The 23,669-nt window shown below is 43.7% G+C and overlaps 1 pseudogene; it reads right to left on the bottom strand.

Annotated features, from left to right (window-relative positions):
• Window positions 1-2,739: 2,739 nt before the first annotated feature.
• On the bottom strand, window positions 2,740-21,078 carry LOC143441080 (pre-mRNA-splicing factor CWC22 homolog; annotated as a pseudogene).
• Window positions 21,079-23,669: the final 2,591 nt, after the last annotated feature.

Genomic DNA, 23,669 nt, shown 5'->3' with positions numbered 1-23,669 from the left:
GCCAGATACATAAAAGAATACATAATGTAGAGAAGCTACATGAATGCCATGAATGAGGTAAAGCCTTTGCATGACAATGCACTCTCCAAATACTCCAAGTAACACACTTTTTAGAGAAACCTTATGAATATAACAGACGTGGAGAAGCCTGTGCTCATCACTATAGACTCCAAAGACATAAAGGACCACAAATTGGACAGAAATCTTGTGAATGTACTCAAGTTGGAAGACAAATTCTTAGTAAACATTTCTGTGACTGGAGTTTCTTATTGATTCTTATTGATTATTGATTACCATTGACTATTGATTAGCATCAATTATTGATTATTGTTTGGTGTTGATTATTGATTTCTATTGATTATTGATTACCATTGATTATTGATCAGCATCAATTAATTGGTGTTCATTATCAATTAGTGTCAATTATTGATTAGCATTGATTATTGATCAGCATCAATTGATTATTGATTGGTGTTGATTGTCGATTGCTATCAATTATTGAAGAGCGTTGATTATTATTATTATTTAGGCTTGAACCTACTTCTGCCAGTTGTAAAGACAGAGCGTCAAAATACTTAAATGAATGAAAGCATTTATAGTAGGAATAAAACGTGTTAATTTGAATATGGTTGTCCCTAAGAAGTGACAATATTAGTATGTTTGGCCTTGTGGGAGTAGATATTACTGTTTTGAAGGAAGTGAATTCCTAGTGTGGTGGTCTTTGGAGCTCAGGGCAGTAAAAAACAGACTCTCCTACCACTCAGCTGGAATACAGTCTCTTCCTGACTGCCTTCTCATGAAATTGCATAACACTCAGCTCCTTCTCCAGCATCATGGCTGCCTGCATGCTGACATTCTTCCTGCTATGTTGGTCATGAACCAAACACTTGAAAGTGTAAAACAGTCCGAATTAACTATTTGCCTTTATAACAGTTGCCTTGGTCCCAGTGTCTATTCTTGGAAATTCTATCTGAGACAGAAGTTGGTTCCCCACACTTAAGTATTCTTATTAGTAGGCCTGACCATGCTTTTGTTGGATGCAATGTGGGTTTTTAGACTTTGGATTTGTACATGCCTTAAGTGGAACTTCATGGGCCGTCCTAGTAGAACACATATGTAGTATGGGTGGCTTGAAATTTGTATATAATTTTGTTAATTGCATTAACAAAGGAAGTCACAGGAAAGCCAAGCATGGCCTTTGGCCTGTGTTTACTCTCATGGTGATTGTTTTGATCATGCTTAGAAATCTTAGAAAGGAAAAAAAAATGAAATGTTAGCTTCAAAGAGAAAATCTCACCAGGAAGTTGAAGGAAGCTAAATCCTATGATCAAAGACACACAATTTATTAAAGAAATGGTGGTATTATGGCAAGATTCCATCCACTTAAACATATGGATGTGAAGTTGTATGGATGAGAACTGTATAATGTTAGACATTATTATTAACTGGTTTATTGTTTTTATGTGGACACGAGGAGATACAAGTATGTGTCAAATTGACAGTAGACAGATTTAATTTAATTTAATTAATTAAATTTAAAATCTAAAAGAACATACTTAGGTCCAGGCATGGTGGAACATGCCTTAAATCCCAGGAGATCAGAGTCAAGCAGATTTCTGATTCAAGTCATCCTGGTACAGAACAAGTTTTAGGTGATGAAAAGCTTAGGTATGGACAAAGTGTTACACACATTTTATTCAAGCATTCGGAAGACAGAGCCATGCAGACATCTGAGTTCAAGGTTCATCTACAGAGCAAGTTCAAGCACAGCCGAGCTTATGCAGTGCAGTTGTTGAAAAATAGAAAGCTGGTGATGATGTAATAGAAGGGATCATGTTTGGGCCCCAGCAAGCAGAGGAACAGAGCAGAGGATGGGGCTGAAAGGAGTTGATTTGCATGAATTAGCTTAAATTATAATACAGCTCAGGGCAAAGGATGGGGCTGAAAGGAGCTGATTTGCATGAATTAGGTTGAATTATAATACAGCTCAGGGCAAAGGATGGGGCTGAAAGGAGCTTAGTTCCATAAATTAGAATTAATTATAGTAATAAAGCCACTGACCCCTCCCACCACAGCCTGGCTCTGCCCACACCCCCTCATTCTGGCTCCTCCCACCTTCACCTCAAACGCCACGCCTCTTGCATAACTCCGCCCATACACGCCCCCTGGAAAACATACTGTAAAAAGACCCCGCCCATGCACTGTCGCGGAACCCTCCCACACTTAACAGGCCACGCCTACTCGATAAATCCCGCCCAGACACTTCAAAAGAACTCAGTACCTATAAATACAAACCGGAACCCCCTGACTCTGCCCCGCCCACTTACCTCGACCTGGCTCCTCCCACACTCACATCACCACAACCACGCCCCATAAACCCCACTGACTCACTCAGGAACTTTAAATAGACTGGAATTTACGCTGACTCCGCCCACACCGGCCCTGCCCCACCCACGTCACTCAGGTGGCCTGGCCCCTCCCACACTGACGTCACAGGTCATTAGCTAAGCCCCGCCCACAGACAGAGGAGGCCTCAGCAATGGTAAATACCGCCGGCTCCGCCCTGGTCCCGCCCCTCCGCCCTGGCCCCGCCCCTCCGCCCTGGCCCCGCCCTCCAGCGCCAAGTCTCCCGCGGGCGCCGCGTTCCCGCCCCGGACTCCGCCCAGTACGAAGCCTCGGGAGACAAGAAGCCGCGCATCCGCAGCCGCGGTTGTCCCGCCGTGCTGTGTCTCCGCCTCTTCAGCCGCTTCCGGGGAGGGCGGGGCTGCGCCTCAGAAAGGGCGGCGAAGGCCTTTCCGCCAGCAGACGCGGCGCCGCTTCCGGTTCCCAGGCGCTCACGAGGGCACTTCCGGTCGCGCTCACCTCTGACCCTGCGGGGCGGAAGCAGACGCGGTTCCCACCGGAAGCGGTTCCCGGTGACCGGGGGCGTCGGCGACCCGCGGCTCCCGCCGACCCCGTCGCGCTGTCCGTGACGTCACAGCCGGCGACGGTGACCTGCATAGGCGCAAGGCGGCGGCCACGCAATTCCCCGGTCAGTGGCAGGCGGCGGCGATCGATCCCGTGATGCCCCGCGGCGCCCGCCGACCCCGCCGCGCCCCCCCTTGACGTCACAGCCGGCGACGCGGACCCGCGCAGGCGCACCGTGGCGTCTCCCGGGTTTTCTTCTGTGGTGGCGGCGGCGGCCAATCCCGTGATTCCCCGCGGCGGCCCCGACCCGGTCGATACCAATCGATACTAATCAATTATCAATAATTGAGCTAATCAGTAAATCGTGGCTCAGGCCTTTGTTCCCAACACTGGGAAGGCAGGGGCATGACGGTGATGGGATGCAGATGAGGATCAATACTCATGGTAACCGGTAATCAATGTTAATCAATGATGAATAGTCGATGCTGGTCAGTAACTAAAAATGATCAACAACGATGATAATCAACGATCGATAATCAGCAGTTATTGCTGATCAGTAATCAATATCGATCAATAATCAACAATCGATAATTAATCAATACTGATCCATAGTTGATGACAGCAGCCAGTGCAAAGTGCAAATCAATAATCATCTTGGGAGGATCCTAATAAATATAAATAAAAATACAAATATAAAATGTGCAACTAAATGTGAAAATAAAATTCTAATGAAATAAAAGATAAAATATAAAACATAAAATAAAACGAATAAAAATTTAAAATATAAAATATGAAAAAAATCTAAATAAGATAAAATATAAAATATAATAAAATATAGTAAAGTAAATAAAAAATAGGATAAAATAAGGCACAAATATAAAATTAAGTAAATAAAAATAGAAAAGATATAAATGTAACATAAAATGAATAAAATAAAAAATAAAAAGGAAATATAAAACATGAAAATATGAAACATGCTATAGACAAATCATTATTATTATAATATAAAGTTAAGTAAATTAAAATATAAAATAATATAAAATAAAATATAAATGTAACACAATGAATAAAATAAAATATAAAATATGAAACATGCTATAGACAAATCATGATTATTACTGTTTTCCATATTTTGTCATATGTTGAAGCACAATTGGTCAAACAGCGTCCGAGAACAAGTGACACGTGCAGTGTGATATTTAACAATTTTATTTCCCTCACACAGCCAGGTGTAGAATTGAAAGTCCAAGCAGATTTTTATTTTAAAATCTTTAAAATTCATTTCTTAAACTATTTAAAAAATTTTACGTATTTTTACTCATATTTACATCATGCTTTATATTTATAGTTTATTTCAGTTTTTATTCGTATTTGATTTCATATTTTACGTTATTTTACAATTTGATTTACTCTTATTTTTCTGTTTTATAATTTATATTTAATGTATTTTATGTTTTATTTTAATTTTATAATTTATATTCACAGTATCCTTTATACTTACGTTTTATATTTTACATTTTACATTTTATCATATATTTTGAAGTTTAAATTTATTTCATTTTATTTTATATTTTATATTTTATTTTATATTTATTTTTATTTTGTTTTATGTTTTCATTATATTTTATGTATACAATTTTTTCATATTATATTTAATTTTATATTTTACTTTTATTTTTTAATTTTATAATTTATATTTTATATTTGATGTATATTATTTTAGTTTTATTTTATGTTTTATACGTATGTTTTATATTTTACATTTTATAGTTTATTGTATATTTTAAATTTTAGTATATTTTATGTTTAGTTAATTTTATTATTTATTTTGTACTTATATTCATGTTATATCATATATATTATATATTGTTTTTAATATTTAATGTTATATTTTATTTTATATTTTACTTTACTGTTAGTTTTTTATTTTCTATTTTCTATTCTTTATGTTTTATATTTTATTTTATTTTTTATTTACGTTTACATATTTATATTTTATATTTTACATTTTATTATATATTTAAATTTTATTTTATGTTTTATATATTGTGTTTTATACTTTATTTTTATGTTAAATTTCATATTTTGTATTATTTTCTATTTTATTTTACTTTCACTTTTTAATTTTATATTTTATATTTGATGTATTTTATATTTTATTTACTTTTTAATTTATTTTATTATATTTATATTATATTTTATATTTATGTTTTGTACATTTTGTATTTATTACGTATTTTAATTTTAAATTTTATATTTTATATTCTTTATTTCATAGTAAAATATTTATATCATATTGTACATTTTATTTTATATTTTATATTATTTTCTATTTTAATTTTTAAAAATTTTATATTACCGTATTTAATGTGTCATTTTGTTTTGTTTTATATTTTATATTTACGTTTATCTTATAATTTATATTGATGTTTTATATTTAATGTTTTTTCCATTCTATTTTAAGTTAATTTTTAATTTTATATTTTAGAAGTTATATCCAATGTATTTTATATGTAATTTTTATATTTCATATTTTATATTTTATAGTTGATGCATCCGATTGATGAATTAGAAGACGCACCTTCATCATCTCTATCGATTTACCGATGATTTATTTCCCAGCCGACACAACGCAGAGACAAATCCACAAGGAATGAGGGTGAGGCCCTGAGGCCCCGGTGGACGCTGCCATCCAAGGCCATGTTAGTCCTTATTACAGAATCAAGTACCAACATCATGGAATGGAATGTGGCTATAACTTCTGGAAGTAAAAAGGTCTATTTTATGTCAATGTACTTGATATACTATAATTTGTGTCCACATAATAATGAAATTTATGGTGGGACCGACCATAGGCTCCATGATAGATTCAGCTTAAAAAATTGTTACCCTATCACCATCAGGTCACGGTCTTTTTTTGTAATGGTGACTCCAGGGTTAGTGATTGGAAGAGATGTTATTAGAAGGGGCCGTGTTCCAGCCCCAGCAAGCAGAGGAACTCAGCAGCTTTGTCCATGTGGCTCTGGGAGGAAAGAATAGAAGGGACGACTGAGACAATTGATGCTGGTTGGCTGTAGTTAAAAAATTAGTGGTGACAAAGAAGAAACCAGCACCACTGAGGTGACATATTCTCTGAAGTGTTGTTACATCGTCCATATGCTGGGTTCTTCCCCTGCGACTAGGATTAACTGCGTTTCTGTCATGCACTCCCTTCACCGTGCCATGCCTTAGCTGCTCTGCATGACAGGTTCATTTATGCCTTTGAAACCAATAACACCGGGTGATTCTCACACATGATTGACTCCAGGTGCACAATAAGGAACAATCTTGGCAACTTCTGGAATACAACTTTGTGTATTTGCATTGCAGTAGGTTCTTGGTGGTCTTTGGGGTGCCAGTGACTTGGGCACAACATCTTGGTGCATGGACTGGAACCCCAAAACACTCAAAAATACCAGCTGAAGGATTGAAAGGCTGCCTGTTAAGATGTGTCATTGTTGTCGGGTGGTGGTGGCCCACACCTTTAATCCCAGCACTTGGGAGGTAGAGGCAGGTGCATTTCTGAGTTTAACACCAGCCTGGTCTACAGAGTGAGTTTTGGGATAGCCAGGGCTACAGAGAGAAACCCGGTCTCAAAAAGAAAAAAAAAAACAAAAACAAAATAAGTAACAGATGTGTTATTGTTCTTTGTGTCAGTTCCTTGTCTGTCAGATTTTTGTCTTTGTGCTTTGGTTTTTGGATTTTTTTTTGAGTATTTGCAGAGGGAGATGACTAAAGTGAATGTGGAAGCACATTATAGTGAATGCACTGGAGAGTTGAAGCCACAAAGGGCTTGGAACATGTTTCAGAGCCTGGTGTAGGGGATGGTGTGTGTGCATGGTCTTAATTTCTGGGGATGTAAGAATCTTGCTACATGGCTGACAGCTCCCTTCCTATCTTTATTTTCTCCTCTGTACAAGGGTTGGCATATGCTGCGTACCCTTTACTGCCCCCTTGAGGCTATCCATTTTCTGTGTTGCAATTTGTTATTCTCTGAGGAAATGAGACAGATTTCATCCTAATCAATTTAGTTACTAGCCCCACACCTTGGGTTAAGTCCTGTGGGGAAGAATCTCGCGGGCGGGGGGAGGGAGCAAAATTCAATTCCTGAGAAAAACATGTAGAAGATGTTTCCCACATGACCTACTGAATGATGGGCTGGAACTTTCCACTATTTTAATGATATCCTTCCTTGGTTTCCCCCTTGCCCCCCTGTTTTTTTTTTTTTTTTCCTTTAAATACCTTTCTCCCCCTGGCCTCCGAGTAGACACTCCAGTGTGCTTTCCCTTCTTTTGCAGATAACAAGATTATTTACTACCTGTGTTTTCATGTCTATCATTAATCTCTTTGGGTTGGATTCTTCCTTCTACACTTTGTGTAGTGTTGTTTGTGTAGATAGATCAGGTTAGGGGTTAGGATTAAGGTTAGGATTAGAAATCCCCAAATAATATTTACCACAACAAGATGGCTGTAATTATGATTTGTGTCCAATGATTGAAATGGAATGGAGAGTAAGATGATAGAGGATACTCAGTAGTCCTGGCTCAGGTTCTTTCTAGAAAAGGTCATACTGTGCTTTCAGACGCCTTTCCTTTAAGGAAGATGAAAGGGAAAGATTGTTCCAGTAATCCATTATTAGACATGGAAGTTGAGAGGAAACATGCTGCTCCCTGTGATGGTGCATGCCTTTAATCTCAGAACCCAACAGACAAGTCAGGAAGATCATAACGCCAAGACCCAGCTCATCTATATAATGAATTTGAGGCAAGCCTAAGTTAAATTAAATCCTGTCTTACTTCCTTCTCAAATATTTTCATTGAAACTGGTTAGAAAAGGTGTCATGTGAGTACACACATCCGTATATATCCCTTTCTACTTAATGTTTTTAGATGTGAATAAATGCATTGGAAAACAAGAAGAGTTAATAATAAAATATTAAAATTAATTTCTGTGGAGGAATTTAAATTTACTTTAGCTTTTGGGTTTTCTCTTTTGCATCTATATTTCATCATTTTCTGTATCAAAAATGGATTCCTTGCGCAGTTTAATCAAAAGCACAAGCTATGACAAACAGTCTACACAACAGGTTTATTCTGTAATGTGTTATTTCATTCTAATTCCTAGGGATTTAAAAAATTATTAAATACACATTTGTAGCCCAGGTGCAGAGGTCACACATGGATCAAGAAATTCTCTGGTAGAAGAAGGCCAAGAAAATCTCCAGTGCTAAAGAAAAAAAATCACATAATTCCCAGGATGAGATTTTGTTTTCTCATTAAGCATCACAAAAGCCTTATTCTGAGCAAGACACTGACTTTGAGCCTTCACAAGACCGAGGGCCTCTCCTCCTATTGATGCCCAACAGGGCTATCCTCTGGTACATATGCAGATGGAGCCATGGTTCTCTCCATGTGTACTCTTCAGTTGGTGGTTTAGTCCCTGGGAGCCCTGGGGGGTCTGGTTGGTTGATATTGTTGCTCTTCCTCTGGGGTTGCAAACACCTTCAGCTCCTTCAGTCCTTTCTCTAACTCCTCCATTGGAGACCCTGTGCTCAATTCAATGGTTGGCTGCAGGTATCTGCCTCTGTATTTGTCAGGCTCTGGCAGAGCCTCTCAGGAGACAGCTGTACCATGCTCCTGTCAGCATGCACTTCTTGGTATTCACAATATTGTCTGTGTTTGTTGACTGTATATAGGATGGATCCCCAGGTGCAGCAGTCTCTGGGTGGCCTTTCCTTCAGTCTCTGCTCCACACTTTGTCTTGGTATTTGCTCCCATGAGTATTTTGTTCCCCCTTCTATGAAGAACCACTGAAACCACACTTTGGTCTTCCTTATTCTCTCTCTCTCTCTCTCTCTCTCTCTCTCTCTCTCTCTCTCTCTCTTTGTTTTTTTTTTTTTTTTTCTGTTGAGACAGCCTTTCTATGTGTAGCCCAGGCTGTCCTGGAACTCACTCTGTAGACCAGGCTAGTCTTGAACTCAGAAATCATTTTTGTTATTGTTTCAAATAAGGATTGTGTGTTATAGAGTATTATATATCAGGGAATAGTAAGATTGATAGAATGATACGGTATAGTACTGATTGCATCCTAAGGTGTTTATACATGGAGTAAATCACACAAACACATATAACTCTACTATGCCTGGAGCTTCGTGGCCTGGAGAGGGTAGTAGTGGAGGCGCATAGTAGGACTCTGGTGATGACTTTAAAGTCTGAGGGTCTCAGGACATTCTAGCTGTCTGACTGTACTGAACTGCTGATAACTTCTCAAAACTCATAAACACTTTCTGGTTCTTTCAGAGGGTAAAAAGCTCCTGGCTTAGGCGGTTGAAACCTGTATCCTAACAGCTGAGGATAAGCAATGAGGCTTTTGTTCTATCTCAGCAGGAACTGCTTGGCTCTAACTGGCCCACTCTCCTGCCCACCCAGGATCTCCCCGACACTGGGCTGCAGACTTGCAGCTGGTCCCACCCACCACACTAACTTTGCTACTGCTCACTGCCACCACTGCACACCTCCTTTTCTTGGTCCCAAGGTTCCTCCGCAGGAGTGAATGGTAGCATCTCCTCTTCAGGAGGACTCGAAAAGAATCCGCTGGTCCCCAGCAGCAGCAGCATCCCATCTGATGAGCTGGCTCCTGTGTGGTCTTCTTTGTAGGACCAGGACTCTCTTTGGGTGACAGCTGACCTCACCAATGGTGGATATGTCAAAACAGGGTCCACAGGGCTCCCCACTCGCTGCTGGGGTGCAGAAAGAAAAGACAAACTCAGTGCTGCCTTCCCTCGAGCAGCCACACTGCTCCCTCCACCCCCACTGTTCCCCTCTTCCCTGCCCCTCCCCCTCCCTGCACAGCCAATGTGGCTCTGCTGCCATGTCACCTGTGGGGCATATGAATCCCCTGTGGAGGCAACAAGTCAATGGAATTTCCCTAGCCTTGAGTCTAGGGCAAAGGTTGGGGGTGAGGGCAGGGAGGGGGGAGGTTGGGGGTGGTTTGCAGGGGGTACATGTCAGGGGTGAGAAGACACGGAGGAGGCTGCACACGGGAGGCAGGTAAACCCTGCATGGACAGGCGAAATGTTCCCTACCCACGCCTCACTCATTTCATTACCTGGTAACCCAGGGCAGGGAACTTAACACTCAAGTTAGTCATGGAGAAGCAGCAGATAATGCATTTAAAAGAATCAGTACACACACACCACACACACATACACACGCATACATATATACACACACATACACACACCTACACACATACACACACCACACACATACACACAGACACACAGAGACATACACTCACATATACATACAAATACACACACACAGACACACATACTCACATACACATACACACATACTCACATACACACACATACACACACATACATACACACATACACACACTATACACATACACACACATACACACACTACACACATACACACACACATACACACACATACACACACACTACACACACACACATACAACTTTCATTCTTTCCCACAGATCGCTAACAAGTGAGAAAGGAGCATGTGTGTTGCTCTCCTCTCTCTCCGTTTCTTCTGATGAAACGACTTCTGAAGTAAGATGTGAACAAAACATGGGCTGAAATAGAAAATGATACAAATGATACAAATGCCACAGCCCGTGGAGTCGCAGCCCAAATAAAAATTGTACTTCTGATTGAGTGTAATGAATCTCAACATAATTTCTCCAAGCACAGACACACAAGGTGTGGTGGTGACACACACCTGTAATACTTAGAAACTCGAGGCAGGGAGGTCATGTGTGTAGCCTCTAAACAGAAAAACTGAATAAATTATGCATATAATTACATATACATGACACCAGTAGTGATAAAAATGAGCGAATTGAGCTGGGCAGTGGTGGCTCACGCCTTTAATCCCAGCACTTTGGAGGCAGAGGCAGGGGGATCACGGTGATGGAATAACGATCAATAATCAATGCCAATCAATAATCAACAATCAACAAACAATAAATGGTAGTCAATAATTATCAATATTAATTGATAACCAATAATGATAAGTAATTGATGACACATGCTTTTAATCCCAGCACTTGGGAGCCAGAGGCAGGCAGATTTCTGAGTTCGAGGCCAGCCTGGTCTACAGAGTGAGTTCCAGGACAGCCAGGGCTACACAGAGAAACCCTGTCTCAAAAAACCAAAAAAAATAAAAATAAGAGAGAGAGAATGAATTATACATACGATTACATATACATGAAACCAGTAGTGATAAAAATGAATGAATTATACATACAATTACATATACTTGCCACCAGTAGTGATAAAATGAATGAATTATAAATATAATTACATATATATGATACTAGTAGTGATAAAGAAAAGTAATCCAGTTTATATCTTAAACTGATTAAGTTTAACCCTTCAAATACTCGGAAGTTTACTTCTAGAAATATATTTTATCCTATTTAGTAAAATAGAGACACTTTCCATTACTTTCTTATTTAAAAAAAATACAGTATTTCTTTCATTAACCTTTATTTGGATAAGTTGGAGGAGATACATGATCTATGGGATATTTTGCCCTTATAAAGTAGTCCAGGTCTTCATACACACACACACACACACATATATATATATATGTATATGTATATGTATATGTATATGTATATGTATACATATATATGTATATATGTATACGTATACATATATGTGTACATATACATAGATATACACACTTATATATGTATACATATATACGTATATATCTTTGTATATGTATACACACACATATATACATATACATATACATATACATATATATATATTGTACTTTGCCACTGAAACATTAGGTTTCCTAAAGGTTGTCTATTTTAAATCAATAATAGCTATTTTAACATCCAGATAATGTTGCCAACAGCGCTGTAAGTTGTAAGTTATGGTCTTTCTTCCCCTGATAATTCACTGTGTGATCCTAGCCAGATCGACTGCCTTTCTTAAACTTCAATTTCTCTGCGCTGCAAGGAGGATAGGAATGATTATCAGTTTCACATTCACATCCTAGAGCCTAACATAAGTATTACAGACACTGAGCATGTATTTGGAGAAAGTGTTAATGATCTCTTGGGGAAAAGGAGCTTTTGGTCAGAGCTCAAAAATACTTGTTACTATGGAAAAATGTAAAGAAAAAATATTGAAGGTGTGCACGTGATTCATTGGCAGAGTGTTTTTCTCAGAGTCAATGAGACCCTGGGTTCAACCTGCAATGTGGGAGATGGGGTGATAGAAGAAACTTATTGGGCCCATGTGTATCTTGGTGAAAAGGGCAGTTTCAATTACTGACAAGGAGTTGTTTAATGCCTCAGTGCTGCTGTCCAGTAAGATATTGAAAGAATTTTGCAGTGAAATCCATGCATCAACAGTGCTATGAACAACCTCACGTGACGAACATTTTAAGGCCTATTCTGAAATTTATTCAGTCAACTGTATCTAATGCAATGAAGAATAAATAAATAATACCACTTCTATAGTTTCAGGGTCTTTTGATTAGAATTTAGAATATCATGAATATTTCTAATTCACTTGATTTTCCAATATATAAAGCTCATATTCAGTCAGGGCCAATTTGAACTTTCTTGCCATCATTCACGTAATATATTTAAAAAGTGACATGAACCGAAGCCACCGAGGTTACATTCTGAACAGCAAAGACCCCTTTGTACCTGAATTGAATCGGCAATAGCTCCATGTCCTAGAAGAAATTGTTAAGTTTCATATTACTGCACCTTAGAAAGCATGTGGTATCTTCAGTATACTTTCATGGGTCATTTAGTGACACAAAAATAAGTATTAACTTTCCCCACACATGTTATTTTGTCATTATATAGCCTGACCAAAAAGTAGAATGTTTTCGTCTTACTTGGCTCCCCATGCTTTTCTTGTGGCTCTCTGTGCCAGCCTTGTCGAGAGGCCATTGCCAGCTCCACTGTCACTATTCTCGTGGCATCTGTCCTCCATGTGCTTCACTAGGGGATCTTGCCAGTCTGCCTCTGCTGATTTCTGAGCTCTGTATCTTTCAGACCAAGCTCTTTCAGTCCTTCCTTCCTGGTGCCTTGTCCTCCCTGGCTCCATTTCACCTCCTGTCTCCTGCCTGGTGGCCCTTGGCTCCATTTCACCTCCTGTCACCTGCCTGGTGGCCCCTGGCTCCATTTCATCTCCTGTCTCCTGCTTGATGGCCCCTGGCTTAACTTATCTGCTTCTTCACCTCTGGCCTTCCCTTGTCTCTTCTTTTTGTACTTTTAGCTGAGACAGAGTCCTGACTGCTGGAGTAGAAGGAGTTCAAGGAGGAGGAGGGGGAGGAGGGGGAGAAGGAGGAAGGGGAGGTGGAGGAGTAAGGGGAGGAGGAGGAGGTGGAGGAAAAGGAGGGGGAGGCTGGGCGGTGGTGGCTCACACCTTTAATCCCAGCACTTGGGAGGCAGAGGCAGGCAGATTTCTGAGTTCGAGGCCAGCCTGGTCTACAGAGTGAGTTCCAGGACAGCCAGGACTACACAGAGAAACCCTGTCTCGAAAAACCAAAAAAAAAAAGAAAGAAAAGGAGGGGAAGGAGGAGGAGGAAGGAGGGGGAGGAAGAAGAGGAAGGAGGAGGAGGAAGGGGGAGGAGAAGAAGAAGGTGAAGAAGAAGATGAAGATGTCAAGGCTTCTTTTGCTCAGCTCTTGTTTCCGGCAGACAGATGAATGAACATTTTTCACATGTTCTGGAAGTTCTAGGGTCAAATCCCCGAGGCCTGTGGCTGTGAAGAAGTTAACGGCAAACTGGGTGTTGTCTCAGGGTCACGGGGTCACAGTCCTTCACAGAATGGCAGAAGAGTTTCCTCCTTTAGCCTTGTGTTCAGATTAGGAAGACCCGTGTAGTCACACAGTTCCTGGAAGAAGATCATGACAAAAGTCCTGCTGGACGACCTCGTGGTCTCTTCACTCGGCTTCACACGTCTGAGATGAGTCCACGGAAGTGAGTGTGTGTGTAAGAGGTGAGCGAGCGTCTCAGCCACATTTCTCAGCTTGTTCGTCTCTAAGTGATGGATGGTGTCCTGCTGCTCCTGGTACTTTCCCATGATTTTGTGTCTTCTGTTTTCAGCACGTGAAACTGCCCTGCTGACAAGCTGGCACACTGTGCGTGGGCCTTTCATTGGGCACATCAGTCACACTGTGCATGGGTCCTTCCTTGGGAACAGCAGTCACACTGTGCAAGGGTCCTTTATTGGGCACAGCAATCACACTGTGCGCGGTTGCTTCATTGGGCAGAGCCGTCACAGTGTGTGCAGGTCCTTCATTGGGCACAGCAGTCACACTGAGCATAGGTCCTTCCTTGGGCACAGCAGTCACACTGTGCGAGGGTCCTTTGTTGGGCACAGCAATCACACTGTGCACGGTTGCTTCATTGGGCACAGCCGTCACAGTGTGCGCAGGTCCTTCATTGGGCACAGCAGTCACACTGAGCATAGGTCCTTCCTTGGGCACAGCAGTCACACTGTGCATGGGTCCTTCATTGGGCACAGCAGTCACACTGTGCGCAGGTCCTTCATTGGGCACAGGTGTCATGTTGTGGCCAACTCCATCTTCAGCAACTTGTGTGCACATTCTTCAAAGGCTAAACTTGACTGAATGGCAAGATAGATTGTACAGTGGAACGAGACTAGGCTGTGATTCCCTTTCCTCCTTCTCCTCCTCCCCTCTATTCCTCTCTCTCCTCCCCGGCCTCCTCCCCCATCCTCCTCCCTCCTTCTCCTCTCAGTCCTCCTCCTCCACCTCCTCACCTACACTACTTCAGCTTCTTTGTGATTGAATCACTGTCTGCCTCATCCAGGATTTCTTTTTAATAGCCTTGTACTTCTCTTCATTCTCCATAAAATGAGGATCTATCTTGAAAATGTTAAGGGCATCTTCAGGATTGTAGTCATCCTCCAGGGGGAGCATATGTGTAAACTGATCGTCCTCTTCCACTAAATCAACTTCTCCCTGAATAACAGGGTGGTCCTTGAATCCAACCTTCTGTACAGAAACATCACTTCATGTAGGGCTGTGAAGAGATGGTTTGGTCTCCCCAGTACAGCACTGGGTGTGAGATAGCCTGAGACACAACAGGTGTGAAGGACATGGCCTGTGAGAGACATGGCCTGTGAGGGACATGGTCTGTGAGGGACATGGTCTGTGAGAGACATGACCTGTGAAAGACATGGCCTGTGAGGAACGTGGTCTGTGAGGGAAATGGCCTGTGAGAGACATGGCCTGTGAGAGACATGGCCTGTTAGGGACATGCCCTGTGAGACTGTGAGAGATATGGCCTATGGGGAACATGGCCTGTGAGAGACATGGTTTTTGAGGGACATGGTTTGTGAGAGACTTGACCTGTGAGAGACATGGCCTGTCAGAGACATTGCCTGTGAGGGACATGGCCTCTGAGAGACATAGCCTGTGAGGGAAATGGTCTGTGATGGACATGGTCTGTGAGAGACACTGCCTGTGAGAAACATGGCCTGTGGGGGAAATGGCCTGTGAGGGACATGGTCTATGAGGTTGTGAGGAACATGGCCTGTGAGAGACATGGCTTTTGAGGGACATGGTCTGTGAGAGACATGGCCTGTGAGAGACATGGTTTGTGAGGGACATGGTCTGTGAGGGACAGGGTCTGTGAGAGACATGACCTGTGAGGGTCATGGGCTGTGAGAGACATGGCCTGTGAGAGACATGGCCTGTGAGAGACATGGCTTGTGAGGGACATGGCCTGTGAGAGACATGGCCTGTAAGGGACATGGCCTGTGAGGGACATGGTCTGTGAGGGACATGGACTGTAAGGGACATGGTCTGTGAGAGACATCATCTGTGAGGGACATGGCCTGTGATGGACATGGTCTCAGAGAGACATGGCCTGTGAGGGACATGGTCTGTGAGAGACATGGCCTGTGAGAGATATGGTCTGTGAAGGGCATGGCCTGTGAAACTGTGAGGGACTTGGCCTGTGAGAGACATGGCTTTTGAGGGACATGGCTTGTGAGGGACATGGCCTGTGAGGGACATGGTCTATGAGAGACATGGTCTGTGAGGGACATTGCCTGTGAGTGACATGGCCTGTTAGGGACATGCCCTGTGAGACTGTGAGAGACATGGCCTGTGAGGGACATGATCTGTGAGAGACATGGTTTGTGAGGGATATGGTCTGTGAGCGACATGGCCTGTGAGACTGTGAGGGACATGGCCTGTGAGACTGTGAGGGACTTGTCCTGTGAGAGACATGGCTTTTGAGGGACATGGCTTGTGAGGGAAATGGCCTGTGAGAGACATGGCCTGTGAGAGACATGGTCTGTGAGGGACATGGCCTGTGAGTGACATGGCCTGTTAGGGACATGCCCTGTGAGACTGTGAGAGACATGGCCTATGGGGGACATGGCCTGTGAGAGACATGGTTTGTGAGGGACATGGTCTGTGAGAGACTTGGCCTGTGAGAGATATGGCCTGTGATAAAAATGGTCTTTGATGGACATGGTTTCTGAGAGACACTGCCTGTGAGAAACATGGCCTGTGAGGGACATGGTCTATGTGATTGTGAGGGACATGGCCTTTGAGAGCCATGGCTTGTGTGGGACATGTCCTTTGAGAGACATGGCCTGTGATGGACATGGCTTGTTAGGGACATGGCCTGTGAGACTGTGAGGGACATGGTCTGTGAGAGACATGGTCTGTGAGGGTCATGGCCTGTGAGGGACATGGTCTGTGAGGGACATGGCCTGTGAGAGACATGGCCTGTGAGGGACATGGCCTGTGAGGGACATGGCCTGTGAGAGACATGGCCTGTGAGGGTCATGGCCTGTGAGAGACATGGCCTGTGAGGGATATGGCCTGTGAGAGACATGGCCTGTGAGAGACATGGCCTGTGAGAGACATGGCTTGTGAGGGTCATGGCCTGTGAGGGACATGGTCTGTGAGAGACATGGCTTGTGAGAGACATGGCCTGTGAGGGACATGGCCTATGAGACTGTGAGGGACATGGCCTGTGAGAAACATGGCTTGTGAGGGACATGGCCTGTGAGAGACATGGTCAGTGAGGGACATGGCCTGTGATACTTTGAGGGACTTGGCCTGTGAGAGACATGGCATTTGAGGGACATGGCTTGTGAGGGACATTGCCTGTGAGGGACATGTTCTTTGAGGGACATGGTCTGTGAGAGACATGACCTGTGAGGGCCATGGCCTGTGAGAGACATAGCCTGTGAGGGCCATGGCCTATGAGGGACATGGTCTGTGAGGGACATGGCCTATGAGGGACATGACCTGTGAGAGACATCATCTGTGGGGGACATGGCCTGTGATGGACATGGTCTGTGAGGGACATGGTCTATGAGACTATGAGGGACATTGTCTGTGAGGGACATGGTCTGTGAAGGACATGGCCTATGAGGGACATGGCCTGTGAGACAGTGAGGGACATGGCCTGTGAGGGACATGCTCTGTGAGGGAGATGACTGTGAGGGACATGGTCTGTGAGAGACATTGCCTGTGAGAGACATAGCCTGTGAGGGACATGATCTGTGAGAGACATGGTCTGTGAGAGACATTGCCTGTAAGGGACATGGTCTGTGAGAGACATCATCTATGAGGGACATGGCCTGTGATGGACATGGTCTCAGAGAGACATGGCCTGTGAGGGACATGGTCTGTGAGAGACATGGCCTGTGAGAGATATGGTCTGTGAAGGACATGGCCTGTGAAACTGTGAGGGACTTGGCCTGTGAGAGACATGGCTTTTGAGGGACATGGCTTGTGAGGGACATGGCCTGTGAGGGACATGGTCTATGAGAGACATGGTCTGTGAGGGACATTGCCTGTGAGGGACATGGCCTGTTAAGGACATGCCCTGTGAGACTGTGAGAGACATGGCCTGTGAGGGACATGGTCTGTGAGAGACATGGTTTGTGAGGGACATGGTCTGTGAGAGACATGGCCTGTGAGGGATATGGTCTGTGAGCGACATGGCCTGTGAGGGAAATGGTCTGTGAGGGACATGGCCTGTGAGACTGTGAGGGACATGGCCTGTGAGACTGTGAGGGACTTGTCCTGTGAGAGACATGGCTTTTGAGGGACATGGCTTTTGAGAGACATGGACTGTGAGAGACATGGCCTGTGAGAGACATGGTCTGTGAGGGACATGGCCTGTGAGTGACATGGCCTGTTAGGGACATGCCCTGTGAGACTGTGAGAGACATGGCCTATGGGGGACATGGCCTGTGAGAGACATGGTTTGTGAGGGACATGGTCTGTGAGAGACATGGTTTGTGAGGGACATGGTCTGTGAGAGACATGGCCTGTGAGGGATATGGTCTGTGAGCGACATGGCCTGTGAGGGAAATGGTCTGTGAGGGACATGGCCTGTGAGACTGTGAGGGACATGGCCTGTGAGACTGTGAGGGACTTGTCCTGTGAGAGACATGGCCTGTGAGGGACATGGCTTTTGAGAGACATGGCCTGTGAGAGACATGGCCTGTGAGAGACATGGTCTGTGAGGGACATGGCCTGTGAGTGACATGGCCTGTTATGGACATGCCCTGTGAGACTGTGAGAGACATGGCCTATGGGGGACATGGCCTGTGAGAGACATGGTTTGTGAGGGACATGGTCTGTGAGAGACTTGGCCTGTGAGAGACATGGCCTGTGATGGAAATGGTCTGTGATGGACATGGTTTCTGAGAGACACTGCCTGTGAGAAACATGGCCTGTGAGGGACATGGTCTATGTGATTGTGTGGGACATGGCCTTTGAGAGCCATGGCTTGTGTGGGACATGTCCTTTGAGAGACATGGCCTGTGATGGACATGGCTTGTTAGGGACATGGCCTGTGAGACTGTGAGGGACATGGTCTGTGAGAGACATGGTCTGTGAGGGTCATGGCCTGTGAGGGACATGGTCTGTGAGGGACATGGTCTGTGAGGGACATGGCCTGTGAGACTGTGAGGGACTTGGCCTGTGAGAGACATGGCCTGTGTAAGACATGGTCTGTGAGAGACATGGTCTGTGAGGGACATGGCCTGTGAGGGACATGGCCTGTGAGACTGTGAGAGACATAGCCTATGAGGGACATGACCTGTGAGAGACATGGTGTGTGAGGGACATGGTGTGCGAGAATGTGAGGGACATTGTCTGTGAGGGACATGGTCTGTGAGGGACATGGCCTGTGAGGGACATGGGCTGTGAGAGACATGGTCTGTGAGGGAGATGACTGTGAGGGACATGATCTGTGAGAGACATGGCCTGTGAGAGACATGGCCTGTGAGGGACATGGCCTGTGATGGACATGGTCTGTGAGAGACATGGCCTGTGAAGGGAATTCTCAGGGAGATCTCTCTTCCCTGGAACTGTCATCAGTGATCTAAGGCATTTTTGTCATTATCTATTTGTTTAATCAATCGTTCAGGGAACAATCTGGCTCCTCCTTCTTTTGTGTCAAAAATACAAGCAGAGCCCCTGCCCCAGATAAGGACAGGGTCAGGGCCATTCCATCTAGATGTAAAGGGGTCTCTCCACATAACTGTGCCATAGTTTTTATTGGTCTCAGGATGCCAGAGGCAATCAGCAGCAGACTTGCCATGAGCATCCAGATTTAGAAAATTGAAAACAAACAAGGCATGGTGAAGAATATTTCTAGGGGACCCCTTCTGGGTAGATAACTTCCCCATTTTTAATTTATGTAAAGTGTTCTTGATAGTCTGCTGGGCACGTTCAACAATGCCTTTTGCCTTTGAGGATTATAAGGGATGCCAGTAATATGTCTGATTTGTAATTGGTGGCAAAACTCTTGAAAATTTTTTCCAGTGTAGCTGGGACCACTGCCAGTCTTAATGATCTTAGGCTTACCCATGACAGAGAGACAATTTAAAACGTGGGCTATAACATTTTTTGAAGCCTCTCCAGTATGTAAGCTAGCAAAAATAAATCCACTAAAGGTGTCTATGGTCACATGAAGATATTTAAGACTTCTAAATTCAGGAACGTGTGTGACATCCATTTGCCATATTTCATTTGAGACCAAACTTCTGTGGTTAACACCCAGGTGGGGGGTGGGCAAAAGTGTGACACAGTCGGGGCATTGTTTAACAATCTGGCATGCCTGTTCATGAGTAATCTTAAAAAGCAGGCGAAGGGTCTGAGCATTTAAATAATGTAAAGCATGACTCTTCTGGGCCTGTTCTACAGAACCTAACAACACTGGAAAGGTCAAGTGGGTGGCAACATCTGCACAGGCATTTCCTCTAGAGAGGGGACCAGTCAGATCAGAATGAGCACGGAGATGTCCAACAAAAAAGGGGTGGCATCTAGGGGCAATCAGCTTTTGAAGCTGAGAAAAGAGAGGGGCAGCATTTGTGGGGGGTCTAATGTATGGGACTGTTTCAAGAATTGGAACAGAATAAGCTATATAGGCACTGTCAGTATATAAATTAAGAGGGCAATCTTTTAGTAACTGAAAAATCCTTATTACTGCAAAAAGTTCTACAAGTTGGGCTGATTTAAAGGGGAACTAAAAGCAATTGAGCAATTTTCTGTCCTGATTTAACAGTCAAGGGACTGGAGGTGGATGAGGCCAGAATCTTTATTTCACCTGTGAAATCATTATCAATCACTCCTGGGGAGATATTTAAACCCTCAAGAGTGAAGCTGGTACGCCCAAGAAGAAGTCCAAAAGTATGGGGGGGGTCAAGGGGCCAAAGACCTCAGAATGTAGAACGTGTGTCCCCATCTCAGGTGTTAATATTGTATCGGTGGAGGAACAGAGGTCCAATCCTGTGCTGATTGCAGTTGCTCCTTGGAGGGAGGTAATGTTTGAGTCTGAGGGGTTAATGTTTGAGGGACAAACCTGATAGCCCCAGGGTTTTGTCTCAGATTTGGGGCTAGGGGCTGGCCTCTCTGGGAGTTTCCCTGATTCTGAGGCAAGGTGTTATTTTGTATTTTTACCTTGGTGTGGCTCTCTGAAGCCCATTGTCTACCTTGAAGGGAGCTGGGACACAAGGAGGCAGGGAGAGTATGTTCTGCCTTAGGGGCTTTGCACTCCCTAGAAAAATGTCCTGGCTGTTTACAGTTAAAGCACTTTTTCTGGTGGTCATCCTGCTTGAAATCCTTAAGGGCAGCTCCAATGGCAAGTCCTATTGCATGAGCTGAACCAATGCCTGCACACAGTTTTATATAATCCAGAATTTCAGCACCACTATGGTGGGTCCGTATTGCAGCTTGGCAGGCAGGATTTGCATTCTCAAAAGCAAGGTGTTTGAGAAAAGCACTTTCAGCCAGGCGGCTGTAATCTCAGTGTAATCCCAGCACTTGGGAGGCAGAGACAGGCGGATTTCTGAGTTCCAGGGCAGCCTGGTCTACAGAGAAAAGCACTTTTGTTTTCCACACGACCAACAAGTCTTTCAGCTGCATCAGTAAGGCGACTGATAAAGTTACTATAAGGCTCTTCTGGGGCCTGGCAGACCTGGGCAAGGGAAGTGGTTGCTGATCCTTTTGGAGGAAGTTGTTTCCAAGCCTTAAGACCCGCATTTTGAATTTGGGCGAGAAGGCCAGGAAGGAACCGAGCCTGTTTTTCATTAGTATAGTAAGGGCTCCGCCCCAAATGCTTATCTTAGGTCCACTTCTTAGAGGTTTTACTTTCAGAATTGCGAAGCGCTATTTCTCTACAGTTTTCAACAAAATCTGTCTTCAAGAAAATATAGTCGCCTCGAGCCAGAGTGGCACGGTCTAAAAAATAACAATCATTGGAACAAGCCACCGTTCACTTAAATTTTGATTTAAGGATAAAGTAAAGGGAGCTGTTGGTCAGTAATTTGTCACTGCCATTTTAAAGTCTTTCAGCTGAAGGAACCCTAGCTTGTGATACTGTTGACTTTTTATTTCATCTTCCTCACTTTCTGAGTCCCCTGAGGCTTTGTTATCATTATCAGAGGCCTCCTGCCTGAACACAGTGTATCCTTATTGTTTTCCCCAGCAGGGGCGTCATGTCATACTCATTGTCTTCCCCAGCAGGAGAGTCATTTCCCCTTTTAGAGGGTGAGGCAGTGTTTTTATTTCTGCTACTGGAAGAGACAGCAGATTTGCTTCTGGTAACAGGAAAGGCCAGTACAGGTTTTTGAGATTTTGGTTTAGATTTATTCTTAGAGATAGCAGGCATTGGGGAGAGGGAAGGTAATTCTAAATCAAGAGCTCACAGTTCTTTTACTAACTGCAAATGTTCCTGTTTATCCTCTATTAACTTTCTAAGAGAAGCCATTTTTTGTGAAAGTTGGGCTTTAGCCTAGGTGGTATGATCATTAATATTGGCCAAGTCGAGGATGGGGCACAAAATGGGGCAGCAATAGTATATGGAGATGGTCCTGGCATGAATGAGCGCTGGGGCAGCAAGTCAGGATTACAGTATTTAGCTGCCCCTTCCTCTAGGGACAATGTCTCTGCAGGTGATTGTTAGGCCCATTCTTGGCCAGGGATTTTAAGGCTGCAAGGGAAGGGTAAATGTTAGCAGGAGGGTTTTTTTGCAGTTACTGGCTCAGCTGCAGCAGCCTCAAGGGGAGCAGCAGGGATGCCTGAATCAGGTATGGGAATAGAAACAGACTCACACACAGTGGGTGGTCTAGAGTGTCCCTGTAAGACCTTTTCCCCTTCTTTCACTAACTCTTGAATATCTGGAAATTCTATATAGGCTTGAAGTATATCTTTCACCAGGTTCTAATAGGAAAAAGCCTGAACAGGGACTTTCTCTGGACCAAAGATTTTGGAATAATCTTTTAAGCAATCTCCAACCCTAGCCTATCTTTTCTCATCAGTAGTCCCCTCGTGGGGAAACAATGGACAAATATTACCAATGAATTCAAAAAATCTTTTAAGATCCTTTTTCTTAACCCTTACTCCTCGTGCCTTGAGGCTGTATTTGAGACCCTGTGAGAACAAATCATGTTTGCTCAATGCTTGTTCCATAACTGCATTGCTTTTTCTTACCTTCACTGGATCAATCTCACAGGCGGGCTACTCTGTGGCGATCACAATGTGGATCTTCTCTCTTCTCTTTTCTCTCCGGGGAAGGGTCAATCCTATGCTTACAGGACGTCACTGTAGAATCAACATTCAATTGACCCCGACCCAAAGGGCCACATGTCTGGCGCTAAGATGCCCTGGCCAGCAGGTATTCGGCAAGACCCTAGGGAAAGGGGCAAAAGAATGAAGAGACAAGAGACACAAGGAAGAAGCACCAGTCTGAATGTCTGATCTAGTGCTTAAATTTTATTGTTCAGGCTGCCTTTATAAAGGCAAGCAGGCAGGAAAGTCATCTGACAGTCAGAGTCCAGGGTCATCCCATAATTGCAGAGTTCTCTAAGCCCACAAGAATTCCTAGCCCAAATTACTTATCTAAATATTTTCTCACAAGCAAGAAGGCAATAAAAACATTTCTCAGCTCGAGTTGCTTATCTGATTAATATTTCCTCCCTGGCAGAAGGGCAATAAATAAAGTATTCCTTAACTCAGGCTGTTTACTTACCTGACACTTGCTCTCAGGCAGAAGGGGGTTTTGGCTCCCAGCAGGGGAAGGGGATGTAGCTGAAGGCTCATGCCTCCTGCTGAGATATTTTTCCCCAGGAGGGACCATGCCTCATGCTGAGACAGCTCTTACCCCTGAGGAACCTGCTACCAGAGTGTATAGTATAGAATA

Source organism: Arvicanthis niloticus (assembly GCF_011762505.2).
Source record: "Arvicanthis niloticus isolate mArvNil1 chromosome Y unlocalized genomic scaffold, mArvNil1.pat.X SUPER_Y_unloc_2, whole genome shotgun sequence".
In the NCBI taxonomy this organism is placed as follows: domain Eukaryota; kingdom Metazoa; phylum Chordata; class Mammalia; order Rodentia; family Muridae; genus Arvicanthis; species Arvicanthis niloticus.
This window is presented reverse-complemented; position numbering and strand designations above follow the sequence as displayed.